This window comes from Onychostoma macrolepis, unplaced genomic scaffold (genome assembly GCF_012432095.1).
Source record: "Onychostoma macrolepis isolate SWU-2019 unplaced genomic scaffold, ASM1243209v1 Scaffold60, whole genome shotgun sequence".
NCBI classification, from domain to species: domain Eukaryota; kingdom Metazoa; phylum Chordata; class Actinopteri; order Cypriniformes; family Cyprinidae; genus Onychostoma; species Onychostoma macrolepis.
Window position 1 is genome coordinate 1 of NW_026704881.1, and position 20,192 is coordinate 20,192.

The following is a 20,192-nucleotide window of genomic DNA, read 5'->3' on the forward strand; positions in this document are numbered from 1 at the left end:
GAGACTTTTAGATATGTCTCTAATCATGATGCTTATATCTTTTATTTATTGCCCATTGTTTATTGAAAACATTCTGCTCACACTGTTTGATCCTACATTTCTTTGATCAAACTTAATTTCATCTCTAACATTATCAAATGTCTTCCTCCAAAAAAAAAAAACATTCTTATGGTCTCAAGTCGATTATCTTTCCTGAAGTATTCATAAAATATTATTGTTCCTATTTGCATAAGGGCTAGCATGTTTAGTCATCAACACAAGACACAAATTTATGAGATTAATACTCTTTTTACTAAAAACCCATTTTAAAACTTCTTTCTTTTCTTTAAGATTTCTTTTCCAAGACATTTTTTAGTGCATTTATTAACCTATATAATGAGTGATGATGGTTGGTTTAAAATGGTTTACGAACATAGCTATAGCAAAGAAAGAAAGAAAGAAAGAAAGAAAGAAAGAAAGAAAGAAAGAAAGAAAGAAAGAAAGAAAGAAAGAAAGAATAAAATAAAATAAAATAAACAACACAAATAACAGCTTTGTTCAGGTCATTAGTAGAGCGCTCTGTGATGTTAGCTGAGTGTCAAATAAAGACCTCAAAATATACAGAAACAGTGTAGAGAAAAACAGGCCTACTGTACACAAAGTCAATAAAACAAAGACAGTGTAAAATACTCACTCAATCTTTCTAGATGCTTTGATCACTGGCAGCAGCCTCAGGAGACATTCTTCTGATGGATCATATTTACTCAGATTAAACTCATCCAGCTCTTCTTCTGAGTTCAGCAGCACAAACACCAGAGCCGACCACTGAGCAGCAGACAGAGAGACTCCAGAGAGACGACGGTCATCTGTTCTGCTCAGGTATGTTTGTACCTCCTGCTCCAGTGAACGATCATTCAGTTCATTCAGACAGTGGAACAGATTGATGGATTTCTCTGGAGAGGGATTCTCTCTGATCTTCTGTTTGATGTATTCAGCTGTTTCCTGATTGATCTGAGAGCTGCTTACTGTCTTTCTCAGGAGGCCTTGTAAGAGAGTCTGATTAGACTCTAGTGAGAGACCTAGAAGGAACCGGAGGAAAAGGTCCCAGTGTCCGTTCTCACTCTGTAAGGCCTTGTCCACTTCTCTCTTCAGTAAACTGGTCATTGGTGACCTGAACTCATTCTTCAGTCCTGTGTTTTGTTCAGAAAAGGACAGCAGCTTGAATAAAGCAGCAAGAAACTCCTGAATACTCAGATGAACAAAGCTGTACACCTTCCCCAGCTGCAGTCCAGACTCCTCTCTGAAGATCTGGGTACAAACTCCTGAGTACACGGACACTTCTCTGACATCAATGCCGCTCTCTTTCAGGTCCTCCTCATAGAAGATCAGGTTCCCTTTTTCCAGCTGTTCAAAAGCCAGTTTTCCTAGAGACAGAATAGTCTTTCTAGCCTGATCAGAGTCGATGTCATATTTCCCATCATACTTCTGTGTCTTCAGTTTGGTCTGAAAGATCAGGAAGTGTGTGAACATCTGTGTGAGAGTCTTGGGGATCTCTGCACGCTCTGCTTTACCCATCATCCTCTCCAGAACAGCGGCTGAAATCCAGCAGAAGACTGGGATGTGACACATGATGAACAGACTTCTTGATGATCGGATGTGTGTGACGATCCTATCAGCCAGACTCGGATCATTTATTCTCTTCCTGAAATATTCCTCCTTCTGAGGGTCGTTGAATCCTCGTACCTCTGTGACCTGGTGGACACACTCAGGAGGGATCTGATTGGCTGCTGCTGGTCGAGAGGTGATCCAGAGGAGAGCAGAAGGAAGTAGGTTCCCTTGATGAGGTTGGTCAGCAGCACATCCACTGAGGCTGATTCTGTTACATCAGACAAGCTACGATTGTTTTGGAAATCTAGACGTAGTCGACACTCATCAGACCATCAAATATGAACATGACTTTGTACTCATCATAATCTGCTGATTTAAATTCTTTGGTTTCTGTGTGAAGGTGGTTCAGAAGATCCACAAGACTGAGATTTTTCTGTATCAGGTTCAGCTCCCTGAAAGGAAGTGGAAATATGAAATGAACGTCCTGATTGGCTTTTCCTTCAGCCCAGTCCAGGATGAACTTCTGCACAGAGACTGTTTTTCCAATTCCAGCGACTCCTTTAGTCAGCACAGTTCTGATGGGTTTGTCTTGTCCAGGTGAGGGTTTAAATATGTCACTGCAGTTGATTGGTGTCTCCTGTGTCTCTGGTCTCCTGGACACTGTCTCAATCTGTCTCACCTCATGTTCATTATTGACCTCTCCACTGCCTCCCTCTGTGATGTACAGCTCTGTGTAGATCTCATTCAGACGTGTTGAGTCTCCATGATTGGACATTCCTTCATTGATTCTCTGATATTTATCCTGTAGTCTGGATCTGAGTTTTTGTTGATACGCAGGCATCAGTTCTGAGCAAAGGATATAATTGTTGTTGTTAGCAGAGCAATATTTTAGAAATGTATTTTTAGGTTTGATATGTTAGATATTAGATTGTGTCGTGAGATTCAGGAACATTAGTGACTGAAGACAGAAGATTCATAATAAAAACACAGGCTATAATCTGCTGATCAGAGCTCTTACTGGTCTGTAGTGTGTTAGCGAGGTCTGTCTGGTTCATCTTCCTCAGGATCAACAGTGTGATCTTCAGAAGCCCCTCTCTGACTCTGTTATGACCCTCGTCATCATAATGGTCTCTTTCAGAGCATTCTGGGTAATCTGGACTCAGTAGTCTCTTAAAACATTTCAACTCAGAAATCATTTTGTGCTCAAGCTCCTGAAATCATAGTGAATATTCAAACAATAAACCTCCATTCAGTCACAGAGAAAGTGAACCAAAGGATCAACACACAAGAGTCAAGAGTGATTTATTTGGGTAACACTTTATTTTCATAGTCCACTTTAGACATTCTACTAACAGTAAGTAATTTGCAACTACATGTCAACTAGCAGTCATTAGTAGACTGTCTGCTCGATATCTTCTAACACTTTATTTTGATGGGTCCACAACATACAACATACTGACTATGAGAAACTTTGCAAGTATGTGTCAACTTACTCTACTAACCCTAAACCTACCCTACTGAGAGTTAGTAGACATGTAGTTGACACGTAGTTACAAAGTTACTTATAGTTAGTAGAATGTCTAAAGTGGACTATTGAAATAAAGTGTAACCTTTTTTTGTAGTTTAGTCAAAGGCATGAATAAACATCACTGAATTATATCACACCTGTTAATAACTTCCACTGTTTGCTCAAACATCAGCGTCTACAGATACTGAGGTTAAAAGAGGGAGTTTGACTGGATTGGCTGTTTGCTAGATTGATGTTCATCTTTGTGCAGCAGTCAGGTTACATATGGATTCAGCTTCTCTACTTTAGTGATCACTGATCTGCTTTATAGTGGCCTACAAATTATCTGACGTGTAGGAAAGTAAATGTGACTATTACAGAGAGGATTTCACAGATTTCCCCATTTATTAATACTTTTACCCAGAGGGTTATTGTGTTAGGACGGACGCACACACACACATGCTCACACACACACGCACACACGCACAAACAAAACCAACCTTGAAAATTTAGTCTCTCATGTATCTGTATGAGATCTCTGTATAGCTATCTTTGTGAGGACATACATTGACACAATGCAATCTCTAGCTCCTTACCCTAACCCTACCCATCAGAACTAAGTGCCTCACCCAAACCCTTACCCTAAACCTACCCTTTACCCAATTATAACCTGACCCCTAAAACCAAGTCTTGACCCTCAAACAGGCATTTAAAGGGGTCCCAGAAAGTGAGGACCGGCCAAAATGTCCTCACTTTATAAGATTGTCCTCACTCCGATGGTCTAAAACTCAAACCGGCCCTCACAAAGATAGCTGTACAAGTGCACACAGACACAGACACAGACAGACACAGACAGACACAAAAAAAAAAAACAACCTTGAAAATGGAGTCTAAGTTCTTCTTTGCTGAATGTGATTCTGGTCCTTCATGTTTTTGACTGTAGTTAAACAAATATTGAATATTTTTGTAAATATGCATTAATGTATTTAATACACATCAGTAAATGAATGAATATCTTATATATATTTCTTATACTGTAAACTAAACAACACCTCAGATCAGCAGATGATTCTCCTGAGCTGAATTCAATGGGATCATTCATTGACGCGTCACTCTTCATGGACACACAGCTGGGTTCAGGAGATTCATTCTCACACAGACTGAAACACAACAACAATACAAACTGTTTCTGAAAATCTCACACTGCTCCGACAGAAACACCTTTACTGTCTCAACCTCCCTTTAATGTTCATCTTTCACTTGAATACTGAATAATGGCAATGGGGAGGTTGTTGAACTTTTACAGTAAATATGCATTTCATATTTCCTACATGATTAATTTGTGTAATTTATGTGTAATTTATGAATGTGCACATTTTCATTTAGGTTTTATGTACTTGTCATATCAAACCATATTGTTTTAAAAGCAACGTTTGTGCTAATTTAGCTAACATTAACACTAGCTTTAGCTGCGTCTGAAAATTATCATGTATATTAACGTTTTTCAAAATGTGTGTAACCTTTTTCTTTGTATGTCGACTAGATAAAACTTTGCGTCAGTATGAGAAACTGAACCGGACATTACCATTGTCGGCCGTTGCCAAGGTCCGTTGTCTGTAATCAGTCTTTGTTGACCATAACTGGTTCTCATTACGTTCAAGTTTACATTTTCTCAGGATACAGATATTATTAAATTATTGATATTTCCAGAGTAGTATTGAATCTATTTTTTTTTTACTGTGCATTCTCCAGGCTGCAGATGAAGCCCTCATCCCATGATCCATTGAGGAGACAATGCCCACGACGGACCAGAGGACATTAGGATCATCAATAAGGGCCAGATAGTCTTACAGTTATTTGGATAACTTGGTATTAGCTACTGCGAAATTCAACTGACCACTTAACTGATGAAAGGGATAGTTCACCCAAAAATGAAAATCCTGGTATCATTTACTCACCCTCAAGTTGTTCCAAACCTGTATAAATTTCTTTGTTCTGCTGAACACAAAGGAAGGTATTTTGAAGAATGCTTATAACCGAACAGTTTTGGGGCAGCATTGACTTCCATAGTATTTTTCCTACTATATGGAAATCAATGCTGCCTCAAAGCTGTTTGGCCTCATATCTTCCTTCGTATTCAGCAGAAAGTCTTTCTTAAAAAAATTTGAAATGTATTTTAATTTTATTTTAGTTATGCTGTCATTGTTCTTATTGTGTAACAATGTATTACGTTAAGCAAGTAATTGAATTGAAGGGGGTATGAAGTATTATTAAATCAGGCGTCTTTGTGTGGATTGTTTGTGTACTGTAGAAAAAAACATACAGTATTTTTTTTTCCAAGAAATGTTTTTGCTTATTGCCTTACTGCTTTTAACCTCTTAAGACCCGAGAAAAACGTTTTAGGAAAATAAGTTTTTTCCATGTCTTTACATTGTTTAAATGTAAAATGAATGTAAAAAAAAAAGATATTTCATAAGTTATGCTATGAAATATAATTTCATATAAATATAATTGAAATAAAAATTCATTTGTTATGCCTCCCAAAATGCGTAATAAACATGCTTTTAGTCCCGGTGTCCTCATATGAGGACATGTATGAAATCAACGTCCTGTTTCGTAACAGAAAGTCATATTTTGATTTGAAACCCCATAACATTTTCCTGAGATGTTGATTTATGACACACAATTTAAAAATAAGATTTAAATGATAATTACAAAATATTATCATATTTCCATAGGAGTGTCACTAAATTAATTTCAGACATATTTGAAGACCAAGGAGAGGGAGTGGTCACGGTGAAACATCCAATCATTTGGTATCTCTGAAAAGCCCTGAATGTGCTCTGTACAGGACATCCAGAGTTAAAACTGAGACATGTAACGTCTCAGAGAAATTCACTCAAATATAATGTCCTCATATGAGGCGCAGGGTCTTAAGAGGTTAATAATGTACAATATTAAGGTTGCTAAAACGCTTTTATTTATTTCAAAAAAGCAGCTTATAGTTGACCAAAGCTTTTTTGATCTGTTATTAATTTTTATCTGGTTTTATCATAGATTTTATCATAGTTTTGTTTAATTAACTGAATCACCACTGCATATAGTGCATAAAGCTTTCATTTAAACAAACATCATGTTAAATCAACGTGAGGTACCGTGACATAAAAATAAAAAAACAACATTAAAAAATCATGTTCATTTGACAAACGTAAGTTAGGCAACATAAACGGAGATAAATTATGTTGAGAGAACATATAAATATGTGCGACCGATGTATATAATTTTTTATGTTAATCCAACAGATTTTTTTTTCTTTCACTTGAGGAGTCTGATGTGACTTTAAAGTTAAAAGATTAAAGTATTATTTTTCAAATAAAAGGAATCTGCCCCATGTGCCCTTTTCATTCATGTATTATAGAATAAAATAGAGCGATACACACATATAGATACAGACAGACACAGAAACATCCAGCAGCAACAGAGACACTGCTGACAATAACACACCTCACCTACAGTATATATGACACTCATAATATCTCACCTGGACTCAACAGAAGAGTCTTCCTCTCTGCAGAGATCTGAAGGATGTTTCCTCACAGACACATCGATGTGTTCAGCTAAACCTGATTCATCCCCCTGAATCTGACTATAAATTAAAATACTATTGTAGTATGCATTTATTGTTTCTGAACATTAAAAATGTGAAATATTTCTTCAAGTTTTCTCACCTCTTGACTGTCTTTATCTGTGTGTGATGTTCTTCAGAGAGATTCATTCTGGAGGCCATGGTTTCATCTAAAAGCAGATACAGATGTTGATCCTCAGAGTGAGTTATTAATCATCTCAGTAATAATTTTCTCAAATCCAGCTCTGTATCAACAGTCAGTCCTCAGTAATGACCTGCACACATGAAAAACAGTTTCATCCTGACATTATTTACACAGAATCAAATTATTCACAAACTGCATAATAAATTCAGACAAGCACTGTGTTAAATGAAAGTAAAGCTGGAATCTGATGATTTACAGACTCTGTGTTTTATCTCCTAATGTCTTTTAAACTACTTTCAAAATATCTGATACTGCTGTTGTACTTCAGTTTAAACCAGTCAGGATCGATTTTGACTATTAAAGATAATTGTAAAATCGTGATACTCACCGTGTTTTTCTCTCTTTATGTAGTTTACTTCCTCATATGACAAAACAGATACAGCTGTTATAGTTTAACTTTCATGTGTCACCTGACAAGGAGGAGTTTGAGTCTCTTAATATTTAACTTTATTCTTTATTATTTAAGGTTATAACTCCTGAATATATTTTCCTCACAGGTGTACTCTGAGTGTTGTATAAAGGCAGCTCTCTGTTTCATATCAAACTAATGTCTCTCTGTCAGCTTCCTCATCACTTGCTCCTCTTCAGGATACCAGTGGGATATTTTAATAGTCAAGAATGTAATTATTTTCTTTATTAATGTGAGAAGCAAAGAAAGCAATAATAATCTGGCTATGAGTTAAAAACTTTATTTAAAAAAAAAAAATAATAATAATAATATATATCAAACCTATAAAAACCAGGATGTAAGTGTAATAAAAAGGCTGCTGGTTACTCTTTACAGATTCCCATCTGCTACTAACACTGTTTACAATATAATACAGACTTTACAGTGAACTACAACAAAATCCAAATCAATTACCAGAAACAAGTTTATTTTAATACAGTATAATTTTTAATACAGTCTTTTAATTCAGCACCTACTTATAACTACAGTGAACCAAAAACAAGTTCAACAGCACAAATAAAACCAAAAAAAAAAAAAAAACCCCACTGCAGTTCTTGATATAGTCACGAAATTGAATCTATTGATTTGTGTTCATAGACAAGAATTTGCCTCTTTTTTCGTGTCACTCAGCACGACTTTCCATCTAATGTATTTCAAGAGGAAATATCTTTCGGCCCTCCACCACGTTTTTATTTTTGCCACTGGGTACCACAGACGCTGTATTTTTTTCCTGATTTGGTATTCTTTTATTTAAAAAAAAAAAAAAAAAAAAAATTCAAGCACTAACATTTAATCAGGAGATGTTATCCTTGTTTTTATTGCTTTATATTCTGTAAGCTACTCACTATAATAAACCATTGTCAGTGGTTTCTTGCAGTCAAACACACATATCTGATCTGAATCAAATGATTCGTGATACGCGATCCGATTGGAGCGCTTCGAAACAGTGAATCATATCGACTGGAGCGCTTCGAAACAGTGAATCATATCGACTGGAGCGCTTCGAAACAGTGAATCATTTCGACTGGAGCGCTTCGAAACAGTGAATCATATCGATTGAAGCGCTTCGAAACAGTGAATCATATCGACTGGAGCGCTTCGAAACAGTGAATCATTTCGACTGGAGCGCTTCGAAACAGTGAATCATATCGACTGGAGCGCTCAAACAGTGAATCATTTCGACTGGAGCGCTTCAAACAGTGAATCATATCGACTGAGCGCTTCGAAACAGTGAATCATTTCGACTGGAGCGCTTGAAACAGTGAATCATATCGATTGAAGCGCTTCGAAACAGTGAATCATATCGACTGGAGCGCTTCGAAACAGTGAATCATTTCGACTGAGCGCTCAAACAGTGAATCATATCGACTGAGCGCTCAAACAGTGAATCATATCGACTGAGCGCTCAAACAGTGAATCATTTCGACTGGAGCGCTTGAAACAGTGAATCATTTCGACTGGAGCGCTCAAACAGTGAATCATATCGATTGAAGCGCTTGAAACAGTGAATCATATCGACTGGAGCGCTCAAACAGTGAATCATTTCGACTGGAGCGCTTCGAAACAGTGAATCATATCGACTGAGCGCTCAAACAGTGAATCATTTCGACTGGAGCGCTTCAAACAGTGAATCATTTCGACTGGAGCGCTTCGAAACAGTGAATCATTTCGACTGAGCGCTTCGAAACAGTGAATCATTTTGCGACGCAATGGTTTAACTGATTCGGAGTTTCTAAAAGCTCCGGCCCTTTATATATACAAATATACGAGACTGCGTTAATTAGGGACACACACATTTATTACAGTATAGAAATTATAAAATATATTTTCTGCCTTATTCTCTGATAAAAATGTGGGAAAAGATTACATTTGGCATTTCTGTCAGCATTACCCATGATCCTCCTCCTCCGGATCCAGGCCGCGGCCGCGGGTCAATTTTTCTCATTGCACTCAAAGGGGACCTCCAAAACAAAGAAGTAAGGAATAATTGACGACGGGCCGTTGAATTATTAGAAAAATAATGCACACCCGAGGTGGTGATGCGGTCACGACGCGAAACTGTTGTGTGTGCGCGGTCTGTGAGAGAGAGAGAGCGGGAGAGATAGAGTATGTGCTTTCCGTACATAATAAAGCGTAATTCACGAGTTCACTCTTACCTATAATCAGGGGCGTAGCAGCCATTTTAAAAGTGGGGGGGACAGCTGTCAGGTGATGTGACCCTCAAAGGAAAATAAATTATGTACATAATGTACAAAGTAAGTACATTCATATTCATATAATAAATTCTAAATAGAATACCAATTGGCGTTTTAGAGCATCATTGCAATTTTGGGAACGTGCTGTAGGGTTTGATACATAAATATAATTTAATTTAACTCAAAGGGAATCATTTATGATTTTACAGGGAATTTGAACAGAATCACTGTTTTGCGGCTGATCACTGAGTCGGCAACGATTCAGTGAACGAGCCGTATAACATTACTTCTGCACTGGATATTAAAATCCAAAATATAGTGAAAACACTATTAATAAGCACAGTAACAAGATCGGCAGATTAAGACATTAACTTGTAAGCACAAAACACAAGATACTTCTCTTTTAAATATAAATACGACTTTATTTATATAAACCTAAGACATAAACTAATCTAGCATGAACGCACGCATTCACACATTCACACGTTGCAGAAAGAGAGAAAGGATGAGTTTAGAGAATGAGAATGTGAAATCCCAAGTTTATAGCAATATGTGCTATTGCATAGACCTGAACAACCATCAATCACTTAATTAACCCTCGCACTGAGTTTCTCAATGAGGCTAAAATTTATATTAAATGCACCAGTTCAGTTAGAATCTGGAGTTGTTTTACTTGCGTTGCCTTTGTTACAGGGATTCCCTTCTGTCGTCGTCGTTGCAGGAAAGGGGTTTTCCCGAGTTGGTGATTGGCTGGAAGTTCAGTAGTCTTTGAAGTGATGTCTTGGGAAGCCAATGGTTTGGCGTTGGCTGAGGATGGTCTTGGAGTCCGTTGCTGGTTGAAGTTTGAAGCTGGTGCAGTCGGAGCTGGACTTTGCGGCAAACTTAACTTTTAAACACGAGACTCAACGGAAAGAAAAGAAACTAAAGTAAAAGAATAAAATGAGTAACGAGACTAGGTGGTTTTTCTTCTCATCGTGGTGTTAAGTAGCAACTGGCCTGTAGGCCAGAGCACGCTCAAAGAGCGCTAAAACAGCGTCAAAACGCGGTGGCGAGAAGGGAAGAAGGACAAGAGAGCTAGATTCGATGGTGTCCTGAGGTTTTAAACTCGGCTTTGGACACATCCCATCTGGTGTCTTGACCAATTAGATAGGCTATTATCTTAGCTAGGGTTGTTCCTTCCATCATAAATCAGTTTGTTATCTGGTCACATGGTCTGAATTTTACACACTCTTGCAAAGTACACTTTTGGATGTGATTTCTATAACCAGAATATGATACATTTGACAAAGAATCAATTGGAAGAAACGTTTCAAGCTAGAATTGTCAAGCTCATACATACCAAACACGAATAAACCTTAAAGTCATTCAATAGTTATTAAAAAAAGACATACATAATATGTGCTTAACATGATAATCTAATGTGCGGTTACATACAGTATTGTTCAAAATAATAGCAGTACAATGTGACTAACCAGAATAATCAAGGTTTTTAGTATATTTTTTATTGCTACGTGGCAAACAAGTTACCAGTAGGTGCAGTAGATTCTCAGAAAACAAACAAGACCCAGCATTCATGATATGGACCCTCTTAAGGCTGTGCAATTGGGCAATTAGTTGAATTAGTTGAAAGGGGTGTGTTCAAAAATAATAGCAGTGTGGCATTCAATCACTGAGGTCATCAATTTTGTGAAGAAACAGGTGTGAATCAGGTGGCCCCTATTTAAGGATGAAGCCAGCACTTGCTAAACATGCATTTGAAAGCCTGAGGAAAATGGGTCGTTCAAGACATTGTTCAGAAGAACAGCGTACTTTGATTAAAAAGTTGATTGGAGAGGGGAAAACCTATAAAGAGGTGCAAAAACTTATAGGCTGTTCAGCTAAAATGATCTCCAATGCCTTAAAATGGAGAGCAAAACCAGAGAAACGTGGAAGAAAACGGAAGACAACCATCAAAATGGATCAAGAATAACCAGAATGGCAAAGGCTCAGCCAATGATCACCTCCAGGATGATCAAAGACAGTCTGGAGTTACCTGTAAGTACTGTGACAGTTAGAAGACGTCTGTGTGAAGCTAATCTATTTTCAAGAATCCCCCGCAAAGTCCCTCTGTTAAAAAAAGGCATGTGCAGAAGAGGTTACAATTTGCCAAAGAACACATCAACTGGCCTAAAGAGAAATGGAGGAACATTTTGTGGACTGATGAGAGTAAAATTGTTCTTTTTGGGTCCAAGGGCCACAGGCAGTTTGTGAGACGACCCCCAAACTCTGAATTCAAGCCACAGTACACAGTGAAGACAGTGAAGCATGGTGGTGCAAGCATCATGATATGGGCATGTTTCTCCTACTATGGTGTTGGGCCTATTTATCGCATACCAGGGATCATGGATCAGTTTGCATATGTTAAAATACTTGAAGAGGTCATGTTGCCCTATGCTGAAGAGGACATGCCCTTGAAATGGTTGTTTCAACAAGACAATGACCCCAAACACACTAGTAAACGAGCAAAGTCTTGGTTCCAAACCAACAAAATTAATGTTATGGAGTGGCCAGCCCAATCTCCAGACCTTAATCCAATCGAGAACTTGTGGGTGATATCAAAATGCTGTTTCTGAAGCAAAACCAAGAAATGTGAATGAATTGTGGAATGTTGTTAAAGAATCATGGAGTGGAATAACAGCGGTGCCACAAGTTGGTTGACTCCATGCCACACAGATGTGAAGCAGTTTTAAAAAACTGTGGTCATACAACTAAATATTAGTTTAGTGATTCACAGGATTGCTAAATCCTAGAAACAAAAACGTTTGTACAAAATAGTTTTGAGTTTGTACAGTCAAAGGCAGACACTGCTATTTTTTTGAACACACCCCTTTCAACTAATTGCCCAATTGCACAGCCTTAAGAGCGTGCATATCATGAATGCTGGGTCTTGTTTGTTTTCTGAGAATCTACTGCACCTACTGGTAACTTGTTTGCCACGTAGCAATAAAAAATATACTAAAAACCTTGATTATTCTGGTTAGTCACATTGTACTGCTATTATTTTGAACAATACTGTACATAATATAGTGTTATGCTTAGAAAATGTCCTTTTAGGATGATTTTATATGCATATGAAAAAGAAAGTCTCTGTGTAATTCTATGTAGGCCAAAAGACATGTTCTTTGGACAGAGGAATTTCAGTCTGGTTCTTTGTCTTCTATGTGTGGGGGAAAAGTCAATCTAAAGAAGCTTGTGATTTCTCTTGTGGAACACATGATGGCCATCTCTTTGACCATTAATCTTGATTATTTGTCCCAAATTTGACGATCTCCTTCCGGCATATTGTACTTATCAATAAGTGTTCTTTTGTCTTAATATTGCAAACTGTTCTGGAAGAGGCTTGTTGGTTAGGCTTGCTCCAGAGGTCGGAGATAGGCATCTTTACGACGTTGTCCTGTTTTCTTGGGCCTCTCCAGAATTTAGGCTCCTCATGTTTCGATGTTCTGATCGAATCTTAGTTTTGTCTGACTCGTTCTGATGCTACAGTGCCATGATAGCTTACAGGAACCTATTTTGTGATATCATACTCAAATTTGAAAAATAACTAAAGGACTTGGGACTTTAAGACCACTGTGGACATCTATATTTGAGCCCACTGTGGACATCTATATGTTCTGATGAAGTAAAAATATACTTTTTGTGAAATAAAGAATTTTATGGACAATATTTTAATTACACTACACTTGAATAATAACGTTTATCTTAATTCTTATCACTTATTCACAGATAATTCTACTCCAGATAATTCTACTTTAAAAAATTTAGGAGCACAGTCAAAAATTTAGAAGCACCTAAATTCACCTAAAGGAGCACCTAAAGAATCAGCTTGTGAACCTCAACAATGGTGACATTAAAAATAAAATTCATGCTGCAATGCATGCTGGGAGCCATGGATGAGTTTTGTACGTTGCAGCGTGATTTTAATTTTTTTTTTAATGGTCACCTTTGTTGAGGTTCATAAGCTGATTCTTGATGTCTGTGCGAGTCTAACTTCTGCCATAGATTAAAACGTTTTGTGGACAAACTGTTTAGAACGTCCTTTATATTAACTGACTGTCACAGAACCAGTGGCTCTTAGAATCACTTTTACTGTAATCAATACAACATTCACTTAATCAGAGACTAGACACACAATGAGTCTACGTTCACTCTTAATGAGATCAGTTTACTTACATTATAAATATATGACAACCAACTACCGATCATTTTCTCTGGGCTTTTGAGTTGTAACAAATATGTTCAAGGAACACATGATTACAACAGCCAGAGAAAAAAAAAAAAAACCCAACTAACACAGAAGTCAAGGATAAAGAGCCCCACTAAAGCAGACACTGATCTCTAACATGGTTACTTCAATTGAAACAATAAATCTTAATTAATTCTCAATAGGATCTTCTGTAGATGTCTGACAGAAATAAAGTCAGTCTGGTTATTAATAAGTGGAGTTGGTGATGCTGTTTGTGGGGTTGTTTAATCAGATTTTGAGAGATTTAATGTATTTCATTTCAGTTGATTTCATCTAAGGCTGTGTCTGAAGTCAGTTGTTGTTCTTGTGTTTCTCTTTCTGTCAGTGATTCTGTTTGTTAACAGCAGGTGTTCATCACTAATGCTCAATCAGCACATAATTAATCACTTAATTACTTAACTGCAATGTATATCTTATTTTAGTGAACTCAACTGAAATAAGTTCAGCGCACTCATAATTGTTAGTTTTAAAAAACTTAAATGTTTTAAGGCAATAAGTTTCATCAAATGGTTTGAGTTAACCTAACTTGGGTTTTTAAGGCAATCGGTTTACTCAAACGGTTTGAGTTATTGTGACTTGTCGGGCATATATCTTATTTAGTGGACTCAACTGAAATAAGTTCAGATCACTCATTACTATTAGTTTTAAAAAAACGTAAATGGTTTAAGGTAATCAGTTTCCTCAAACGATTTGAGTTAACCTAACTTGTCGGGTTTTTAAGGCAATTGGTTTACTCAAACGGTTTGAGTTACTCTAACTTGTCGGGTTTTACAGTGTAGTAAAAGCTAAGTGTAGTTTAAGTTATATCAGCTGAAGAGTAACTTCGTATGGAGCGTTGCATTATTGTGTGAGCTCTAGACCAGTGGTTCCCAACCTGGGGGGCGCCAGAGTTCACAGCGGGGGCGCGGCAGCAGATATACTTTGAGGTTGGGCTGGACGATAAAACGATAACTACAATTATAGTGATATAATTTTCCTCGATAAATAAGTTTGATAAACATTCAATTCAATGTTTATATGAGAAAAGCGGAACAAAACAGCGCTACTCATTTGAACCGCGCCACACGGACCATATCCGCTCGGTTCAAACAGCAGCGCAGCGCAGAGCGCGCTGACTAGAGCAGAGCACGCGACCACTAAACAGCGCTGTGAGATCCAGTGAGCAGTGCTTGAATTCAGCGAAGAACACAAATGACTGGTATAAACTAGTATCAGTCGATATCAGTCAACCGATATAAACTAGTTTAAATCCAGATAAAACAGTGCTGACAAACAGCAGAAAAACACTGTTTGCAACTATATAGTCAGAAGGCTTTTCAATCTACATATCGCCATCGTTTACCATGGATTTACTGTAGTAACATTAACTACACCATGGTATTGTGGCAGAAATGTGTGGTATTTATATCAAATTTATTATATTAATGTAGACGTGTATTAAATGTATTAAAGGAGTAATGGAATGTAATTACACTATATTTGTGATTAAGCTATAGGCTAGCCTTTGTGCATTTATAATACATGTATTTAGATGTATTTATATAAATAGGCTACCTAGAAACCATATAGTTGGATTTTTACCACAGTATTGAGGTGCTATATGTGCGGTTTTAACTCTGGTTATCATGATGTAAATGTATGCTACTATGGAAGAACAATGGTTAATTTGAATAAAACTCAAACAGTCAGAAAAATAAAATGTCTCCATATAAAAAAGGAGGTTGTTGCAATTTTTTACAGATGTTACTGATTTTGATAATGAACATAAATTTACATCTGCATCCTAACTCAAACTACTACTGTCAACTCAATGTCAAATGTGCATTTCTAAGAGAAATTTTTTTTGGGCAGGCTCAGATTACTATATGCATACGTAGGGAGGGCCCATGAAAAAAAGGTTGGGAACCACTGCTCTAGACGATGACATTTTCTCTCGATCATCGTGGGTCACCCACAACTTCACTGTAATGTGTCAGTAATAACAATATAACTTTGCCTAAAGTTACTGCACATAAAGTTACCTTTAAATCTGGGACGAGGAACCCCAGACGCATGTTACATGCCTTTTAACTGTCATACAGGAAATTGGAAAATCTTGAATTTGTATTAATTTACCTTAATTAATTAGAACCTCTCACTATTGGGGTACTCTACACTACATAATTAACATGTTCTGTTCTCCCTTGCAGATCCTGTCAAACGAGTCACCCTGTCTGTTTGTGTCTGTTTGCGTTGCAATGGCCTCCAAACATAAACTTGACTCCCAGGATCCTCGCTACCAAGAGACGTGTGGCTCTTGAACTGAAACTAGACCGTGTTCGAGCTGAAGCCAGGGTAAGAGTTTTTATATACCTCAATCAATTTATACTTGAACGTGAATGGGTGACAAATTAAAGTAAAAATGTGATGAATGTAGAAGAAGGATGAGTGCAGGAGATTACATGCAGGTACATTGCATGATGCCTTTACATCCTATAACGCTCTTTGGCTTGTGTAACTGAGGGAATATATTTTGGAGTTACAGAGACTTGGAGAATCAAGGTTCATTTAAACCATTCAACACCTTAATAACACACTACGTTGCGTTTTCCTTTCACTAATCACCTGTTTTTTGGATCCAGTACCTTTGACAACATCAGTCTTACAAGAAATATTCCCTCTAACGCACAGACAGCAGCTGTGGAGAGGAAACGTGCACCCTCTGTAGGAGACCCGCCACAGACCTCTAAAAGGGAGTTTTTAGGACACGGCAAGCTTCAGCTACAGGTTACATCTGAATTATTTTACATTTGTAGGAATTTACTATGTAAATGTTGGACCGTTCACAATGTGCAGAATTACCTAACTGTTTTAAAATTAATTTTTAAATGCACTTTTTTGTTCAAAGGGTGTTTTGAGTTGCATCAGCCACTACATGTATGTCAAACGTGCCAGCATCAGTGGACCCCTGACTTGAAGGACCTCCTTAGGAGTGGATATTGGCCAGCCTCTGTCACCAGCTCCACACTTTATACACTGGACCTCCTCAACTCCTTTCAGGAACTCAAGGTCATCTCTCCAGGATTCTCCAGACAAGCCTTCGCAAAGCTGCTGGAGCATCGCACTAAGATCGGAGGAAGAGTAAGTGTAATTGTTATTACCATATTATAACATTTCTTTCCATTATCAGACATTGTTACATATGCTATTTCTTTCTATATGTCTTCCAGTCTGGACAAATCAACGGTGATACACTACAGCGCAGCTTCTTAGAGTTTATGCTTCATTTGAGGAAGACCAGCTCTGCTGTGGTGCTCCTTTTACCTGCCCAGCCTGCACGCCGGAAATGTTGGCTGTTTCAGCAGATGGAAACAGAACGCTATATCGCTTTCGCCGAGACACAAGGTGGTCTTTTGTTTCAGTCTTTATATTGGTTTATTTATTTACTTTATATATTTAATGGATGTATTTCCTATTTTTCTTTCTTCCTCAGCTCTGATGATCCTGCCTGTTTTGAGGGGCTCTTAGTGGCTGAAGACGTTGTGTCTAGATTTGTGGAAACCATACAGAAAGCAGTGAGAAATGCAAGTTTCAATCATAACTTGACCGAAAAGTTGTCACAAAAAGAACTATATATGTCCGACCTTGATTTCCTCCCCACTTCAACTACTTCTACCAACCAACTACTCCAAAATCAAACTGAGAGAATAAATGGCATATATTGTATGACAGCATTGCTTTTGTTTGATTTGTTGTGTTTGTTATGTGTGTCATAGACGCAGGGAAAAGGCACATGTGGGGACTCCCAGTGGACAGCAGCGAGGGAGACATCAAGGAGGGTTTCCAAACTGGATGAAGAGGGGATGGAGGCTGCAGTGCGTCGCCACGGATTCCTTCTGGAAGCTCTTAATATGTACAGGAGGGAGATATTTGCCCACCCTCTGTATCTTCAGAAGGAGCGCATGCCAGCCGAGGCACAATTCTTTGCAATAGATGTGGCTTGTAAATATTGGCCATACTTGGAGAAAGCTGCTAGTGTCCTTCCTGCTCTTCAGGATCTGACCGCAATGAAACCTTTCCTCAGCGTGATGCATGCTCAAGCCCATGCTACTAAGTGTGAAGTATGTATAATATTTGTGCATCACATGTACATTTGTAATGTTTACAAGCACATTAATAATGTGAAATTGAAGTGATGGGCTAAACTGTACTATGTAGCCTTTTTGCTTAATCGTTTCTTGTACAGATTGTAAAGCCTTTGAGACAAATTGTGCCCATTTAATTAAACGGAATTTCTTTCACCATTTACTAATAGATTAAATGGAGTGGTAGAAACCAGGAAGGAGCAGAGACAACCGCCGGTGAGGAGATATATATATATATATATATATATATATATATATTAAATTATTATTATTTTTTTTAATTAAGCATCATAACCTTATTATTTGCTTTAAACAGCACGGGTAGACATGCTTATATTGCATGTAATGGGTGGAACCACAAAAAACGTCTCTCTCTACATCAGTCACTTTCAACATGATATGTGAAGGTGTCACGGGTTGTTGGAGTCAGGGAGACGAGGAGACGAGGAGCTCGGAAATAAGGGGTTTATTTACCAACTCAGGAACACAGGAGACATGGGACTTCCAAACAAACATATAGACAATTAGACATTTAACAGCTGACCAGGAGACAGGGAAACACAGGGCTTATAAACAGAAGGAAATCAAACGAGGAGAACTGTAACAGGTGGGGAACAAATCAAACACGGCTGGAGACTAAGGAACTCATAATGACAGGAACAGGAACAAACCAAATATGGGCACGAGAGGAGGGGAAACGAGACAGGACTGACATAACTCCCCCCTCCCGGAAGGCGCGTCCCGCGCCTAGCAACATCCAACGGGGTGGGGGGGTGGGCGCTCTGGAGGCCTCTAGGGATCAGGAGACACAGACGGCCTCCAGGGCGGCGCCCGTTCCGGGAGCCATGGCGGATCAGGGGAGTCTGGCGGCCATGGCGGATCAGGGGACTCGGGATGCCATGGCGGATCAGGGGACTCGGGATGCCATGGCGGATCAGGGGACTCGGGATGCCATGGCGGATCAGGGGACTCGGGATGCCATGGCGGATCAGGGGACTCGGGATGCCATGGCGGGTCAGGGGACTCGGGATGCCATGGCGGGTCAGGGGAGTCCGGCGGCCATGGCGGGTCAGGGGAGTCCGGCGGCCATGGCGGGTCAGGGGAGTCCGGCGGCCATGGCGGGTCAGGGGAGTCCGGCGGCCATGGCGGGTCTGCCTCTGAGACCTCGGCCCCAGCCCCCACCTCGGCCTCTCTGGCCGGAGCCCTACTACCCCCCCCCCAAAATTTTCCTGGGGAAATTAGAGGTGGTCTTGGGCTGGGTTCCAGGGGAAGCGGACTCTTGGGAGCGCCTTAGTGGCGGAGGCACAGGGGGGCGCTCTGGCAGTGCGGAGCTGGATGGGACCAGCGGAGACTCTTGGGAGCGCCTTCGTGGCGCAGGCACTGGGGGGCGCTCGGGAAGCGCTGTACTGGACGGAACCAGCGGAGACTCTTGGGAGCGCCTTCTTGGCGCAGGCACTGGGGGCGCTGAAGCGCTGTGCTGGACGGAACCAGCGGAGACTCTTGGGAGCGCCTTCTTGGCGCAGGCACTGGGGGCGCCGAAGCGCTGTGCTGGACGGAACCAGCGGAGACTCTTGGGAGCGCCTTCGTGGCGCAGGCACTGGGGGCGCCGAAGAAGCTGTGCTGGACGGAACCAGCGGAGACTCTGGGAGCGCCTCGTGGCGCAGGCACTGGGGGGCACTCGGGAAGCGCTGTGCTGGACGGAACCAGCGGAGACTCTTGGGAGCGCCTTCTTGGCGCAGGCACTGGGGGGCGCTCGGGAAGCGCTGTGCTGGACGGAACCAGCGGGAACTCTTGGAAGCGCCTTCGTGGCGCAGGCACTGGGAGGCGCTCTGGCAGCGCGGATTCTGGGCGGCGCTCTGGGAACGCGGTGACAGGGAGGCGCCTTCGTGGCGCAGGCACTGGGAGGCGCCTGCGAGGGGCCGGCACTGGCGGGCACTTGCGAGGGGCCGGCACTGGCGGGCACTTGCGAGGGGCAGGCTTTGGCGGGCACTTGCGAGGGGCAGGCTTTGGCGGCACTTGCGAGGGCCGGCACTGGCGGGCACTTGCGAGGGGCCGGCTCTGGCGGGCACTGCGAGGGGCCGGCTCTGGCGGGCTTGCCATACTCTCTGCCGGCGGAGCTTGCCTCGCCGCGAAGGCGGCGGATCATTTAATGTGGATTTTATGTCAAGAGCATTAAATATCAAGGTTTTTCTCAGTCGCTTTGGTGCATTTATCAG

At 40.1% G+C, this 20,192-nt stretch overlaps 1 pseudogene; it reads right to left on the bottom strand.

Annotated features, from left to right (window-relative positions):
* Positions 1–673: 673 nt before the first annotated feature.
* LOC131535632 (NLR family CARD domain-containing protein 3-like) lies at positions 674–6,993 on the bottom strand (annotated as a pseudogene).
* Positions 6,994–20,192: the final 13,199 nt, after the last annotated feature.